At 43.6% G+C, this 15612-nt stretch overlaps 1 long non-coding RNA gene across 1 annotated transcript; it reads right to left on the reverse strand.

The window, feature by feature from the left end:
* Positions 1 to 12377: 12377 nt before the first annotated feature.
* Positions 12378 to 14725, reverse strand: LOC121866097. Its single transcript, XR_006088889.1, has 2 exons — positions 14625 to 14725; positions 12378 to 12818 (listed from the first exon to the last, which is right to left on the reverse strand). It is a non-coding gene; the product is annotated as an uncharacterized LOC121866097 (long non-coding RNA).
* Positions 14726 to 15612: the final 887 nt, after the last annotated feature.

Consider the following 15612-nt stretch of genomic DNA (forward strand, 5'->3'; position numbering starts at 1 on the left):
AGCGGTAACGAGCAGGAAGATCGTTTCTGCCCTTACACCCACCCCAAAGACGTCACAGAGCCATAGTCTTGACAGAACTTACTGGAGATCCTTCTACGAGATCCTTCAACGAGATCCTTCAGGCACTATAGGAGGGATGCCACCACCACCTAGCGACATCCTCTGAACAATGGAGTTGTTTTTGTTCAGCATCGACAACAAGAGGACAAAAATAAACTGTTAATGACTCTTTCATTGTCTGTGTGTCTGTCTATTTCTTTTTACTGTCTGTTTATCTCTCACTGTTTCCCTTCCTCTAACTGTCTGTCTCTCTTTGTTTATCTTTCTCACTGCTCGTGTCTCTCTCTCTCTCTCTCTCTCTCTCTCTCTCTCTCTCTCTCTCTCTCTCTCATGTTAAAACTGTACGTATTATAGACTCGTTAAAGTAGTAAGTAAACCAACACTTTCTTTTAAATAACCTTGTGTGTATATGGCTGTATTCACTCTCTGCGTCACCAGATTCCTTCCTTAAAAATAGGAAGATGGAATTTGCATAAAGAGAAAAGAATGAAATAACAAGAATAATGATAAACTATAAACATAATAATAAAAATCATAAACAATATTATAAATTATGCAAATATGTGACAGACAGACAGACAGACAGAGATATAATTGACAGACAGACAGACAGATAGATACGTGACTGAGACTACTAAACATATAGGTGAAAAACAGACACGATAGACAAATAGACAGAAGGATTCGTGGCAGACAGACAGACAGATAGACAGACAAACAGACAACACATCCTAGAGGACCACCGTCTAATATGATGACTGTCAACTGGTAATAGTTTGTGGGAGAACACTGTCCATCGTCCGTGATCTGTCGTGCAGTGTCCGTAGTCCGGGGTCCAGTGTCCGTAGTCCGGGGTCCAGTGTCCGTAGTCCGGGGTCCGGGGTCCAGTGTCGAAAGTCCGGGATCCAGTGTCCGGGGTCCGGGGTCCAGTGTCCGTAGTCCGGGGTCCAGTGTCCGTAGTCCAGGGTCCGTAGTCCAGTGTCCGTAGTCCAGTGTCCGTAGTCCAGTGTCCGTAGTCCGGGGTCCAGTGTCCGTAGTCCGAGGTCCTGTGTCCGTAGTCTGTCGTCCGTGGTTAGGTGTGTGTACCACCACTCACCTTCACCTGTGACGTAATTAAGGTCAAGGATGAAGCTCTCCCTCCCTCCGCTTTCCTTTCTTTCTTCCTCTCTCCCTCCTTCCCTCCCTCCCTCCCTTCATCTCTCCCCCACTTCTTCTTCTTCTTCTTCTTCTTCTTCTTCTTCTTCTTCTTCTTCTTCTTCTTCTTCTTCTTCTTCTTCTTCTTCTTCTTCTTCTTCTTCTTCTTCTTCTTCTTCTTCTTCTTTTCTTCCCCTTGTGTGTGGTTGAGACCGAGAGGTGAGAGAGACATTGTCTTGCGTGTTAGTACTGTCTCGTTAGTTCACCTGAGGAGAGCCATTCACCTGCTTTATTATGCCCTGGTAACAGGAGGAGGAGGAGGAGGAGGAGGAGGAGGAGGAGGAGGAGCCATTGTTGTCTTAACCAAAAGAAGAATACAAATTTATCTATACTTTTTGTGGTTTATTTTTCTTATACATCAAAGTCTGTAAACTTTTGACTGTCATGAGAGAGAGGAGGAGAGAGTGGGTGGTGAGTGGTGGGTGAGGGGTGGGTGGGTGAGTGGTGGTGTGAGGTGAGGAGGAGGTGGAGTGGTGGTGGTGGTGGTGGGAGTGGGGGTGGTGAAGTGAGGGAGTGGTGGTGGTGGTGGTGGAGTGAGGAGGAGGTGAGTGGTGGTGGTGGTGGAGTGAGGAGGTGGGTGAGGGAAGGAGTGGGTGGTGGTGGTGGAGTGGGGGTGGGTGGTGGTGGGGGAGGGAGAAGGTGGTGGTGGGTGGGGAGGTGGGTGGTGGTGGAGTGAGGAGGAGGGGGTGGTGGTGGTGGTGTGGGTGGTGGGTGGTGGAGTGAGGGAGGGTGGTGGTGGTGGTGGTGGAGTGAGGGGGAGGTGGGTGGTGGTGGTGGTGGTGGGGGGGGAGGAGGTGGGTGGTGGTGGTGGGTGAGGGGGGAGGTGGGTGGTGGTGGTGGTGGTGGAGGGAGGAGGTGGTGGTGGTGGGTGGTGGTGGTGGGGAGGAAGAGGTGGTGGTGGAGTGAGGGGTGGTGGGGGTGGTGGTGGAGGAGGAGGAGGGAGGAGGGGAGGGGTGGTGGTGGTGGTGGGTGAGAGGAGGGGTGGTGGGTGGTGGTGGGTGGGGAGGAGGTGGGTGGTGGTGGTGGTGGAGTGGGGGGGAGGGTGGTGGTGGTGGAGTGGGGAGGAGGTGGTGAGTGGGGAGGAGGTGGGTGGTGGTGGTGGAGTGGTGGTGAGGGTGGAGGGGAGGTTAGTGAGGGTTGTAAAGAAATATGATGGGGTGGGGAGAAGGTGTGTACAGGAATGGGGAGCTAATGAGGCCAGGTGGAATATGGGGAGGTGTGTGTGTGTATCCCATCCTCCCCCATGACGTCTCCCACCCCCAACCAACAGTCCCTTACCTGAGCTGTAATGATTTCTTTTCACAGGAGGTACAATTGGTTCCCCTAAGGCGCCAGGGTCATGAACGGTCTTTCACCCTGGGGGAAAAAACACGGTGGTTTCACTTTCTTGACCCAACTTTGCATTTTAAAACATGTGTGTTATTATTAATGAAGCCAAATGTGTTTGTTTTGTAGTTTGCTGTATTTGCCTGTTTTTGTTAGAGGTGTATTTTACTGTATTGGTCTTATGTTGTATTTTGCTGTATTTGCTGATGTTATTTTATTACTGTAATAGTGCTGTTAATTTACGTTCAGGTATTGCATGATGTATCGTTGTATTGCTGTATTATACTGTATCAATGCATCATCTGTAAGCGTCGTTCTATGTTGTTTTAGTAGACAGACAGTGTATGACTGTATAATTACAAAATTACAGTATGTGACACGACTGTATCTTGTATACTTGTGAGGAATAATACCATCTATATATCAGGACACACACACACACACACACACACACACCTGTACCTGCAACTTAATTAGGATCCTGTATCTTGACACGAACCTGTTACTCATAGTCTACCTACACGTGTACAATGGGCCGCCCCCCCCACACGCACGCACGCACTCACGCACGCAAAAAACAGTACCGTGGAAAAAAATTACGGTGTTGTTGAGTCAGGTGTGGTATACCTGTAGGAGTCGATGGCAGGTGTAGAAAGACGTACCCTCATCATCTGTCCCTCATATACCATTTTTTTCTTTACCTGTTTCCTCTTCCCTTCACCTCACCTCTCACTTCACTTCTCCCTGACCACTCTCCTCATCTCTCCCTCACCTCACCTGACCTCACCTCTCACCTCACCTGACCTCCCACCTCTCCTCTCCTGACCCTCCTCATCTCTCCCTTCACCTCACCTCTCACTTCACTTCTCCCTGACCACTCTCCTCATCTCTCCCTCACCTCACCTGACCTCACCTCTCACCTCACCTGACCTCACCTCTCCTCTCCCTGACCACTCTCCTCATCTCTCCCTCACACCTCTCCTTGTAATTGAGGCGGCGCCCCTTTTGACCCCCCTCACACACGCACACACGCACACGGGCTCATACAACCACCCGCATCAGTGATTTTCCGAATTTCATCTTAACCCAACATGGAGATGAAAGCTGTCACGGAGGAGGGGTGAAGGAGGGGTGAAGGAGGGGTGAAGGAGGGGTGAAGGAGGTGAAGGAGGGGTTGGAGAATAATCAATGGTAGAACAGAAGGGCGAAGAGGTGTAGGTAAGGGAGGAGAATCAAGGGAGAATGAGGAGGAGATGGAGGAGGTGGAGGAGGAGGAGGAGGAAAGATGAGAGGAGGAGGTGGAGGAGGAGGAGGAAAGATGAGAGGAAGAGGGGAGAGGTGTGGTGTGTGGCGGTATTTCTGGAATGAATCAAAGTTTCTCACTGTAGAACATGTCTTTCACTGCATCTATGCCATCATTACGTCACTGTAGCACTGTATTTTAGTTCACCATCACATGTCACTGTATCACGATACCTTCTGTATCATTACGTCACTGTAGCACTGTATTTTAGTTCACCATCATTACTACGTCACAATATAATCACGTGTGGGTGTTATATTGTAGGCGTGCGGGTGTGATGTTGTAGGCGTGTGGGTGTGGTGCTGTGGGCGTGATGTTGTGGGCGTGTGGGTGTGATGTTGTGGGCGTGTGGGTGTTATGTTGTGGGCGTGTGGGTGTTATGTTGTGGGCGTGTGGGTGTTATGTTGTAGGCGTGCGGGTATGATGTTGTGGGCGTGTGGGTGTAGGATGTGGGTGTGTGCATGAGTGGTTGTGAGTGTGTAGGTGAGAGGTTGTGGGCGTGTGGGCGTGTGGGTGTAATGTGTGGGCGTGTGGGTGTTATGTTGTAGGCGTGCGGGTGTGATGTTGTGGGCGTGTGGGTGTTATGTTGTAGGCGTGCGGGTGTGATGTTGTGGGCGTGTGGGTGTTATGTTGTAGGCGTGCGGGTATGATGTTGTGGGCGTGTGGGTGTAGGATGTGGGTGTGTGCCTGAGTGGTTGTGAGTGTGTGGGTGAGAGGTTGTGGGCGTGTGGGCGTGTGGATGAGTGGTAATGGGTGTGTTTTAACCATATTTAGTCACTGTCAACGTTTCTACACACACACACACACGAGGGGAAAGTAATGCAACACTTACTCATAAAAACTTACTTCTTTAAATAACGCGGAGTTTCGTAAGTGTGCGCGCGTGTGTGTGTGAGTGTGTGTGTGTGTGTGTGTGTGTGTGTGTGTGTGTGTGTGTGAAAGGTTCGTGTTCTTTAGGTAAACAAATAGATCACTAAAGCAGTTCTTCAGTGTCCCATAATCTTGTGTCCCATATATTAATTAGCCAGCGGTGTCTGAGGCCATCTAAAGCCATCTGAGACTTTGTGTGTTGGTGAAATAGTCGATGTGCTTGACTGGTGATTATCTTGGGGTGATATTTGTGACCTTTGGACTGGTCTCCTCTGAGGTATTTTGTGATCAATATATTCTCATTTTTCACACTTTGATTCTTTGTAATGGTTGTGACCCTTGACCTGTTTTTTGTTGTGTTTGATTCAATTGTTTTATACCTGTGACCTCTATATATTATGTCTGTGATTTATTTTCTAATTATTGATCTTTGAATTCGTTGGGCAAATTATTTCTTAATTTATTTTTTACTTTAAATAAGAAATGGTTTAACTTTCTACCCATGTGTGGTGAGTCTTATAATTGTTCACCTTTGACTCATAGAACTCGAGCCGGACTTAAAATAGAAGAAAAATACGAAAAAAATATGAAACATTATTCTGAGTTAACTGGAAACAGTTACCAATTGTCAAGGTGAAGTGTGTAGTTACTGAGGTGTGTGTACGTGTGGGAACCTTCACCTCTGTATCTAGAATAATTATGCAACGAGGGTGGTCGGCCCTAGGGCCACCTTGGAGTGAATTTGTTTAAAGTGTAGAAGCTGTCGCCAACACAACAACCACACCCTAAGTTAACGAGCTGCATGACCCAGTGTCAAGGAATAGTCCGAGAAGACCGGACAACTCGCCAACTGCACTGGCTAACCATTACCCCGGAACACGATCTGTACATCGATTAATATCCAGGTTCCCAATTACTGCTGGGTAGACAGAGGCAAATGGCGTAAAGAAACTTGCCCATAGTTTCACCCCGCCTGGAGATAGAACCCGGGTCAGCTCGCATTACACCACAGGTCATGTAGAATACCCACCTAACCTAACCATAAGACGTTATTACCTTCCTACAACCTAACTCAACCTAACCTAACCTAACCTAACCACAACCCATCATTAGGTTCCTATCACCAACCCCGATATACACACCACCCCCTCGCCTAAGGCCGTCACACTCAGGTAAGTAAAGTCAGGTACACGAACCACATCTACAGGTTAATCACATCCAGGTGGACACGCCCACATGTAGGTCATTGACTCATTACTATATAAGAGGATTAACATGAGTCTGAACCTCAGTCACCTCCACACTCCCACACACACGTTACACTTCTTTTCTGCGTTCCTCTACGACTTCCAGTGATCCATTATGAAGCCGGTGAGTATAAGCTTTTTTTTTCTTGGTAAAGCTGAAGTTAAGCTTAAATATGTTGGTAATGTAATATATGTTCATGTAAAGTATTATATTTAAGTTAAATCATGTTTATTGTTCTGTGTGTGTGTGTGTGTGTGTGTGTGTGTGTGTGTGAAGGATTGGTTAGAAATTCTGCCAGGTGATCAGTCAGTCAGTCAGTCAGACAGAACAGGCAGGTATTGAGCTGACTGACCCACCAACAGGAGGAGGTCCCGTGTACAGGTGGACGTGGTGGTGGTGATGATGATGGTTGTAAAGTGAAAGTGGTAGTATTAGTGGGAGAAATGATAGTGGTGGTGATAATAATAATGGTAATAGTGGTAGTGGTCACACACACACGCACACACAAACACACACGCACACACACGCACGCACACACACACACACACACACACACTCTCTTTTTCTCTATTTGTCTGTCTGTCTCTCTTTCTCTATCTAACTTTTCCCTTCCTTCTCTCATATTTCACCCAGTTTGTCTTTCTGGTTTTCCCTGTTTTCTCTAATTCTCCCCTTCCTTTTCTCTCACCCACCCTTTCCGTCTGTCTCTCCCTCACACCCAATACAATCATACAACATTTGCAAAGATGAGCTACTCACTGTCTTCCCTCCTCATCCCCCCCATCTCCACCCCCCTGTTCCGTCAGACGTGTGTAGTGCTGATCCTGCTGGTGCTGACGGCGGCACGTTCATTTTGTGTCAGCGTGACCCGGGCCATCCTTCTTTGAAATTAAAAGTTTAACCGTACCACCGTGGCTCGGCAGTGGCTACAGACTTATACAGCTATGGCGGTGGCTACGGACACGGCTATGGCAGTGGCTACGGACACAGCTATAACTGATAACTGCAGCTTTACCATTAGGTGCTGTCAGGTCCTCTTAGCTCACGGACATACCTTTTAAAATATGTTGTTTATATTGTTTATCATTTTGTTTCACAGAATATGTCGGAAATGAGTAGTGTGGAGATATGACCTCCCATCACCATCATTGTGGGGGCAGAGACACCAACAACGACTCTCAAATAACAGCATACAAGTCTAACCTAACCTAACCTAACCTAACCAGAGAAACCAGAAGGACCTAACCTAACCTCCTATCCAGGTGTGTCAACCTAACCTAACCTAACTTTACCTGACCAAAGCTTACCGTAATTAAGAGATGGAGGAGGATAGAATTATACCACGTGAAGGAATGCCAATAGAAACCTCCACGCCATCTTCCCACTTATCCAAATTCACATGACATAGAGACTGGCGCTGATTGGCTGAGTTAGAAGTAAACAAAAAATATACCCACAAACATATAGTTGAAATAAAACCTGAAAATAAGTTGAAATAAATATTTTGTACCGGGAAGCCGTAGAGGAAATTATTATTATATATTTTTCCTTGAAATAAGAATCAATAAAGTTTCGTTAACTGTCTCTATGGAATCGCAATCTTTTAATGGATATATTTGTTATTATATATTCTCAATTACCGGAATATTATAGACACCATAAAAGATAATAATAATAATAATAATAATAATAATAATAATAATAATAATAATTTGTATCATTATTTATCTATTTATTATAGTTTCTTCTCGTATTTCTTTCTTTATCTTTCTCTTATTATTTATGATCATTGTAACTGTGTCTGTCACCATTTTCTTATTTATTAAAGAGATAATTATTCATTGAGGTAATTATGTTTGTCTTGACCTTACACATGTAACTACTCTGGGAAATAGACACACGCACACGCACACACACGCACATGCACGCACACACACACACGTAAGTACAGATGGAGAAACAGATACACAGAGAGCAGACACACAGGAACACAGACATGTACACATACACACATTAACAGTTATACAGATAGACAGAGAGATAGACAGAGACAGACAGACATATTAACTAGGTATTACACTATAAACCCCCCGTTAGGATAACGTTTTCAAAACATTGTGTCAGTTTTCTTTTAATTAACCATTTTGCATTTTTTTTAAGGTCATAAACAAATAAATTTATTCACCAGGAATTTATGTTTTATTCAGAAATTTATTCCACAAAATATTAATCTTAAAAAACAGAATAAAATGGTTGTATTCGAAAGGTATTTTATGGCTAATTAGTTATAAAAGAAAGGTATTTCATGTTAGGATGCCAATAGCTGAAGGATACCAGAGCCTGTAGGTGAGGATCCTATGAAGGAGTTTTGTACCATAAGGATATTGAATTCCTTACCATAGGCCAGATAATGACTTTCAGGAGGTCGTTAGGTTAGGCCTCAGCTACCACAACAGGGGAGGGTGTTGATGCCCGCGTGAGTTGTGGCATTCTGAGGTAGCCGGAGTCGTCAACGTTCTCTACCAGCCTCCTGGCCTCGGTACAAGACTAGCGAGGTCATCTTAAGATTATATCTTGCGCGTGAGACCACACCTGGATTACGCAGTTCAGTTCTGGTCACCGTATTACAGAATGGATATAGAATCCTTGGAAAGAATTCAGAGGAGAGTGACAAGACTAATCCCGGGCATTAGGAACTTTGAGTACAGAGACAGGTTAAAGCAGGTTAAAGACAGGTTTTAAATTAGACAAATTTAGATTTAGGCGCGAAATAGGTAAACACTGGTTTGGAAACAGAGTAGTGGAGAAATGAAACAAGTTACCAAATATCATCATTAACTCGAATACGCTGGATAGCTTCAAACATAGGTTGGATGTTTATATGAGCAATAGGGGTTGGGTGTAAATGGGACTGCCCAGTATGGGCCAATAGGCCCGCTGCAGTTTCCTCCATTCTTATGTTCTTATGGTAGCCTCCGTAGCTGCCTCCACAGCCGCCCCTGTGACCGCCTCGGTAGCCAGAACGACCACGGGAACCACGACCGAATTTCCTGAACTTATTGAAGAAGAATGGCTCCGGGTCGGCGACGGTATCGGCGTTGACGGAGGTAGCACGGACAGCGCCAGCAGGAGGGCCAAGACCAGACGGAGGAGGAGGATCAACACGCTACAAGAGCCACTATACACCTGAAGAAAATTAACTCCGAAAGATATTAAATAATTTATAATAATATTCTTGAAGTCAAAAACCCCGGTAGAATAATATTTAAGAATAATTTCATAAATAATTACTTCGCCTAAGCAATAACTAATACCATTAACCCTATTCCTACGTATATCAACATTTAATTAGATCACCTGTTGTCACATGTTACCTGGCAGGTATTTTGCAATCATAATAGAATTTGTTTATTAAGTTTTCTTGGGTAAAATAGGGAGGTAAACGGATCGCATGTAGATAAAACCCCCCAGTCTATTTCACCTGAAGATTAATCACCTTAACGCTATCTTGGTGGGGTTAGGTGAGGTTAATTTAGGTTACGTTACATTAGGTTAGGTTAGGACAACATTAGGTTAGTTTACATTACGTTAAGTTAAATTAGATCATTCAAGTGGTTAACTTCAACTGATCCAAGAAAACAGACGGAAGTTAAATTTGGTGATCGTAGCTGTTACGTGTTCTAGTGTTATTCCCTTTAAATTTACAATGAAAAGAATTGCGTTTTTCCCCGACCGACAGTAAGCGTATCAGAGGCTTACGTTGGCGGCTTATATGTGCATGTTTTGGGGTGGTAGGTTAGGTTAGGTTAGGTTAGGTTGTGGCCACGGTGGAATTTCCTGTTCGACTTTAGGCTTAACCTCTTCAGAATACATGTTTATTTCCTCACTTACTTATTTACTTACAAACTTATAAACATAATTTCGGATACTTAAATCACAGTTCGACCATACTTAGAATATGTCAAATATAGGTAAATCACTTAACATTATATTTTTATACTTGCTACTTAAAATTCACTTTAAACGCTTATATGTAAACCAACGAGCGTAAGTTCTTCCACACACACACAGAATATGTAAAGTATAAATGTACATCAGATTACTTTAGATCCATTACACACTTTAATACTTACAAACTTCATATTGGGGGGATTTGAGGAGAGCTGTGTGGCAGACGACTATTAAGCCCAGGTGACGTGTGTCAGTTCCCAGGTGTGTCGTTCAATTTATACCTCTCACCTGTCAGTTGATTGGATAAACATGTCATATAGGGATTTTACCTGAATATTTTAGCCTCTAGGTACTACCATAACATTGGTTTAGGATGGAAATTTCGACCCTATTGTTGTAGTGATTGTTGGGTATATCGAATGAGCTTGTTAGGTGGTATGAAGTAGTTGTTACCTGTAGGATGTTGTACCTAGGCGATGATTTAGGCAGTTGTTAATCTATTGGAGGTAAAGGCAGGGGGTGGGTGGGGGATTGCCCTCAGAAGGTTACTGCTACTACACAGGCAATGCTACTTTTATTGTTCTTATTATTGTCTTTTCTTGTTCTTCTAGTACTTTTTTATTATTTTTCTTCTTGCTCTTGTTTTTATTCTTTATTTTCTTTCTCTTTCTGACTTCTCCTCCACCCCGCTCTTCTTTAAACCTCATTAGTATTCATAACATTATTGCAGCTGCTCTTCTTCATCAACCAGAGAACCGTCTTCAAAGTTCTCCACCGCACCCACAGCTGCCTCTGTCAGCCTCAGGCAACACGGGAGAGCAATAAGATTTCACTCTAAAAGATTAATTGTAGGAAAGTCTAACCATTCCCTCCTCCCTCAACTAATTTGCTCTTAAAACAACAATATTATTTTAACCTACATTTAAATAACTTTTGTTGCCTCTACAAGATATAGATTCAAAAAATCTGTAATCCATTTGGTCATAAATGTTTCTACAAAGGAACACCTTACTTAGAACATAAATTCACCCTATTGAAACTTTGGTATTTTCATCTGGCTCTCGCTAGACGATTACACTCAGCTGAGGAAACTTCGTCTATATTGTCAAAGTGTTATTCTGAAATGTAATCTCTCCTAACTGATATACTGAACACACTTTCCTTCCTCACCCCGAGTTCCCCGTCTACCCCCCCCCCTCTCCTGAGAAAGACACCTACTCCGACACACCCTCCCTCCCTCCCCCACTGGGCGAGTAATTCGAATTCACACTTCAGGGAGGATTGGCAACGCTAAGTGGAAAACGGAAAAGTGGAGCCAACTGCACATATAATTTTGATTAGGTAATAGATGCTCAGTGTGGATACAGCTTTAGTATATCAGCTACCTTGTCATCAGAGATAAAGTGCTGTGCCAATACACAGTCTGGTTGGATTTGTCCAAATGGACTTTTCAGCAGTCTAAGACGTAGTGTTGGAGTGTGTGGCGATATGTCTGATTGTCTGGCCACACACTTTACATTTAGTCTTGTTCACATCTGCCTGAGAGACATACTGCCAGAGGTACATATATCCTAACCTTAGTCTAGCGGTTACAACATCTTGTAATCTAGTGATCTTGTTACTTGCTCCATATACATGTTTCACTTGATACATCTCATCATGGTAAACAATGACTGGTCGGTGTGTGAGAGGGTGAGGAGGGTCAGAGTATAGGGGGGTGGGAGAGAGTTAAGGAGTTACCTGTACAACTACAACGCAGGATACATTAAGCAAGGATATAAATACGTTGTGCAAATCACAAATTATGAGCAGAATGTGTTCCCGCACATTAGGTAGGTATGATCAGCTTGTGCTACAGGTCTGAACCATTCTATGCATATTTACTGCTCAGAATTTACGAGATAATAGGCCGCTGTGATAACAACACATCCCCCCCCCTCCCCGTCTGTCTCGTCGACAGAAATCTGAGGATTAATAGAGCGTAATGTGTGAGGGTGAAACTGGCTGGTGTCTGCAGAGCCAAACAAACCTGGCGAGGGGTGACGCAGTACCAGCTTCTGGGAATTTGAAACATTTATTATGATACTAAAATTTCCCAATTCAGCTCTACTTAGTAACTAAAAGTTATTAAAACAATTTAATATAAATAAATTATTAAGAATTATATTAACACTTATTTGGATTTTCTCTTAGATATATATATATATATATATATATATATATATATATATAAATATATATATATTTTATTTATTAATTTTTTTAAGATAATTTCTTTTATGTTTTCAGCCGTTTTCTATGACTTTCACGCTTCCAGACATACAGTACAGTACGGTTCTCACGGGTTCTTTATTTACATATTACCGTCAAGCATTACAACTAACACTCACACTCATCTCATAATAGGATAACAAAACTCCTGAGACAATATTTTTATAATGTATTTTGTATAAGAGTCGAAAGTTTGGTGTACATGTTAGCCTTAAGACAGAGAGCGACTCTCACTTACTGGCGGGGGTCACAACACAAGAGGGAGGAAGGACCTTTAGTAGAATAGTTGAGGCTCCAGCCACCAGGAGGATACAGAGAAGACGTTGAGAAGAATATCCATAAAGTTGATGGCAATCTTCTCAAGGCGTTCTTGTGTTGTGTTAGCTCAAGATGTTCCTTACTAGCCGTGTCCGTAGCCGCCATGATGGATGTACACAGGTCGTGCGACGCGGTGGAAGGAGGGACGACGATGCCCATGTCCGCCGAATTTCCTCTTCTTGAACTTCTTGAAAGGTTCTGGGTCGGCAACGGGGTCAGAGCTGACGGAGGTGAGCACCGCCGACAGCACCAGCAGGAGGGCTAGGGCCAGGTAAGCCTGATGGAGGACGAACATAAAGAATTGACAAAAAAATCCAGGAAAATAGGTGAATTATTTGGGTTTCTTATACACACAATAATCTAGACATTTATTGTAGAGAAACTGTACGGCCAGGGTGGTGAGGGTCCACTATACAACTGACAAACAGGTTATTTGTTTATATAAGAAGATTAAAGTTACAAGGAATTGATATAACTGAGCCCAGAAAAGAATCTGATGCCCTGGAGTACACACACACACACACACACACACACACACACACACATCCTCCTGTAAATGTGTTTTGGATCCTTCTGTCACCCGCGGCTCAAACAACATCTTCAGACAAGACTAAATATTTAGCATCAAAAGATGAGACGAGACGAGTTGTTTCTCTCTGTCTCCTGAACCTCACTCATAATGGGACCAGTGGGAGTGACGCCATTTATGTACGTAAGACTTTAGGCAGAAGGTCACACATCACTGTTTCTGCCTGACGGGGAAAATCATTAAAACACTCCTGAGGTGCGACTCCCAAATACGGTCTGGTCCACTGGGGTGTTGATGGTCTCACTCCCTTCTAGCGGTAATGACGGGAAACTTGTTCACCATTATAGATAACAACCATTGAGGCTCGAACCTTTAAACTTCCAAGTGAGAGACGAACACGCTATCCACTAAGCTACCAAGTTTTACAATAGGAAAAGATTACATAAACTTTGTTGTATTTTTATTTGCTTCAGGATCGAGAGATTTACGAATTACGAGGACACCCAACACTGTAACTTTTTAACACGTCTCTGAGTGTCCACGTTAGTTGTGTGTGATTGTTGGAGTGAGTTATGATGTTATTACTGCCCTTCAACAACTAAGGTCTTCATGTGCTTTACTAGATTAGAAATTACGTTTGTTGTTAATAATTTGTAATTACGAAAGATGGAACGCTATGTTGGACTGAGTAACTGACTGAATGACTGACTGATTTATTCACTGATTGGTGTCATACGGAGTCACTTATTGAGTGACTTACTGACTCGTGAATTGAATACCGAGTCATTTACTGCTTTCACTGATTGGTTGATTCATTTACTCACTAACTGGCATATTCATTGAAAAACTGACTCATTCATTGATGATTGACTGACTCACACACTGACTCACTGACATACAGACAGATTATAACACCTCCTCTCCTTCTTTGGGACGAGTTAATAAATCATCACCGTTCCTAAACACTAAAGCGATAATTTTCACTTGTTCAATGTATCACTGAAGGGTTCTGGTCACGGGTCGTCCAGCGTGAACCATCAGTTGTTGTAGCAACCTCACTCTCACCACAAGATAATAAAATGAAGGGAATGTGGAGGCAGAGTGGATACGGCTTTCGTTTCCTCTCCTAAGGGTAGCTGGAAAAGCATCCCTAGTCAACCCGGCTGTGAATGGGTGAGTGAAGATGGTGGAGTGCCTAGCCACCTGGTAAGTATGCAGTATGCTGTATTCACACTGCCCCTAATTGGTTGTCAAGCCCACGGGACTCGCTTCAAAATTAAACGATGGAAAGATCTCTCAGAATTAAAAATTTGAATATTATTGAAGAATTTTGTATCCCACCGCCACTGCAAAGTCTTACGTCAATAATTCACGATATCTACCCCTTGAGTAGTGATTTAGCTGAGTACGTTGATCACTCTACTCAACTGGCCAAGTCACTGTATTCAAGGCTTTAAAACTGGATTGCTTGAAATACTATACCATTTATCTTACACCCCCTAAAAAAAGAAGAAAATATTGTAAGTCAATAATCGAGAGGTGTCAAATACTTACGACTTTCATATTGAAGATTCGTGAGTATTGTGGATCCAACAAGGAGCTCAGCTGCTCTGTGACATTTTCAACTGGGGCGACGATATTTATACCTTCACGCTGAGGGCAGGGGAGTTGGATGGTGATTTTTTTCCTTCTCCTTTAAGAGTGTCAGAGACATTGGATCAACACAGAACTCTCAACTTTAATAACAAACGTGAAATTCTCGAGTTGTGTGTTGATGGTACCTGGTGAACCCTCCTCCTGTGCCATAACTGTGGTAATCAGTTAAAAAATATAATAACACAGCACTTATAGTCTTGAAGGTCGGAGGAAATTCCCATTGTAGTCACATCATCGCCATCCTGGATTACCCGTTTGATCCCACCTCCTGGCCTGTGTCTGTTTTTATTATGTTTTTTTTTTATATTTTGTTTGTCTGTGTTTTTATTTTGTGTTAGGTCGTGCATGTGTGTGTGTGTGTGTGTCTATTTATATGTGTGTGTAGCGGTATACCGTTTAAGGTGTGTTCACTCCCATGTGTGTTTATGTCCGCTTCTGCGCAGATACGCTTATTCAATACAGTGTATATAACTTTGCTTATTGGAATATTTTTGTATTGCAAAATGTATGCGGACATCACACACACACACACACACACACACACACACACACACACACACACACACACACACACACCTTGCGTGTGTGTCTCAGAGGATGGGAACATCTACAGTAATTGTCGTGCCTAACAACAAGGTCATGAGGATTTTAAGTGATGGACGACCAAGACGACCCATCTGACTCTTACCTGGGGAGGACCTACCTGATGGGGAAGACCTACCTGATGGGGGAGGACTACCTGATGGGGAGGACCTACCTGATGGGGGAGGACCTACCTGATGGGGCAAGACTACCTGATGGGGAAGGACCTACCTGATGGGGAGACCTACCTGATGGGGAAGACCTACCTGATGGGGAAGCCTCCTGATGGGGAGGACCTCCTGAT

This window comes from Homarus americanus, unplaced genomic scaffold, assembly GCF_018991925.1.
Source record: "Homarus americanus isolate GMGI-L3 unplaced genomic scaffold, GMGI_Hamer_2.0 scaffold9514, whole genome shotgun sequence".
Classification (NCBI taxonomy): domain Eukaryota; kingdom Metazoa; phylum Arthropoda; class Malacostraca; order Decapoda; family Nephropidae; genus Homarus; species Homarus americanus.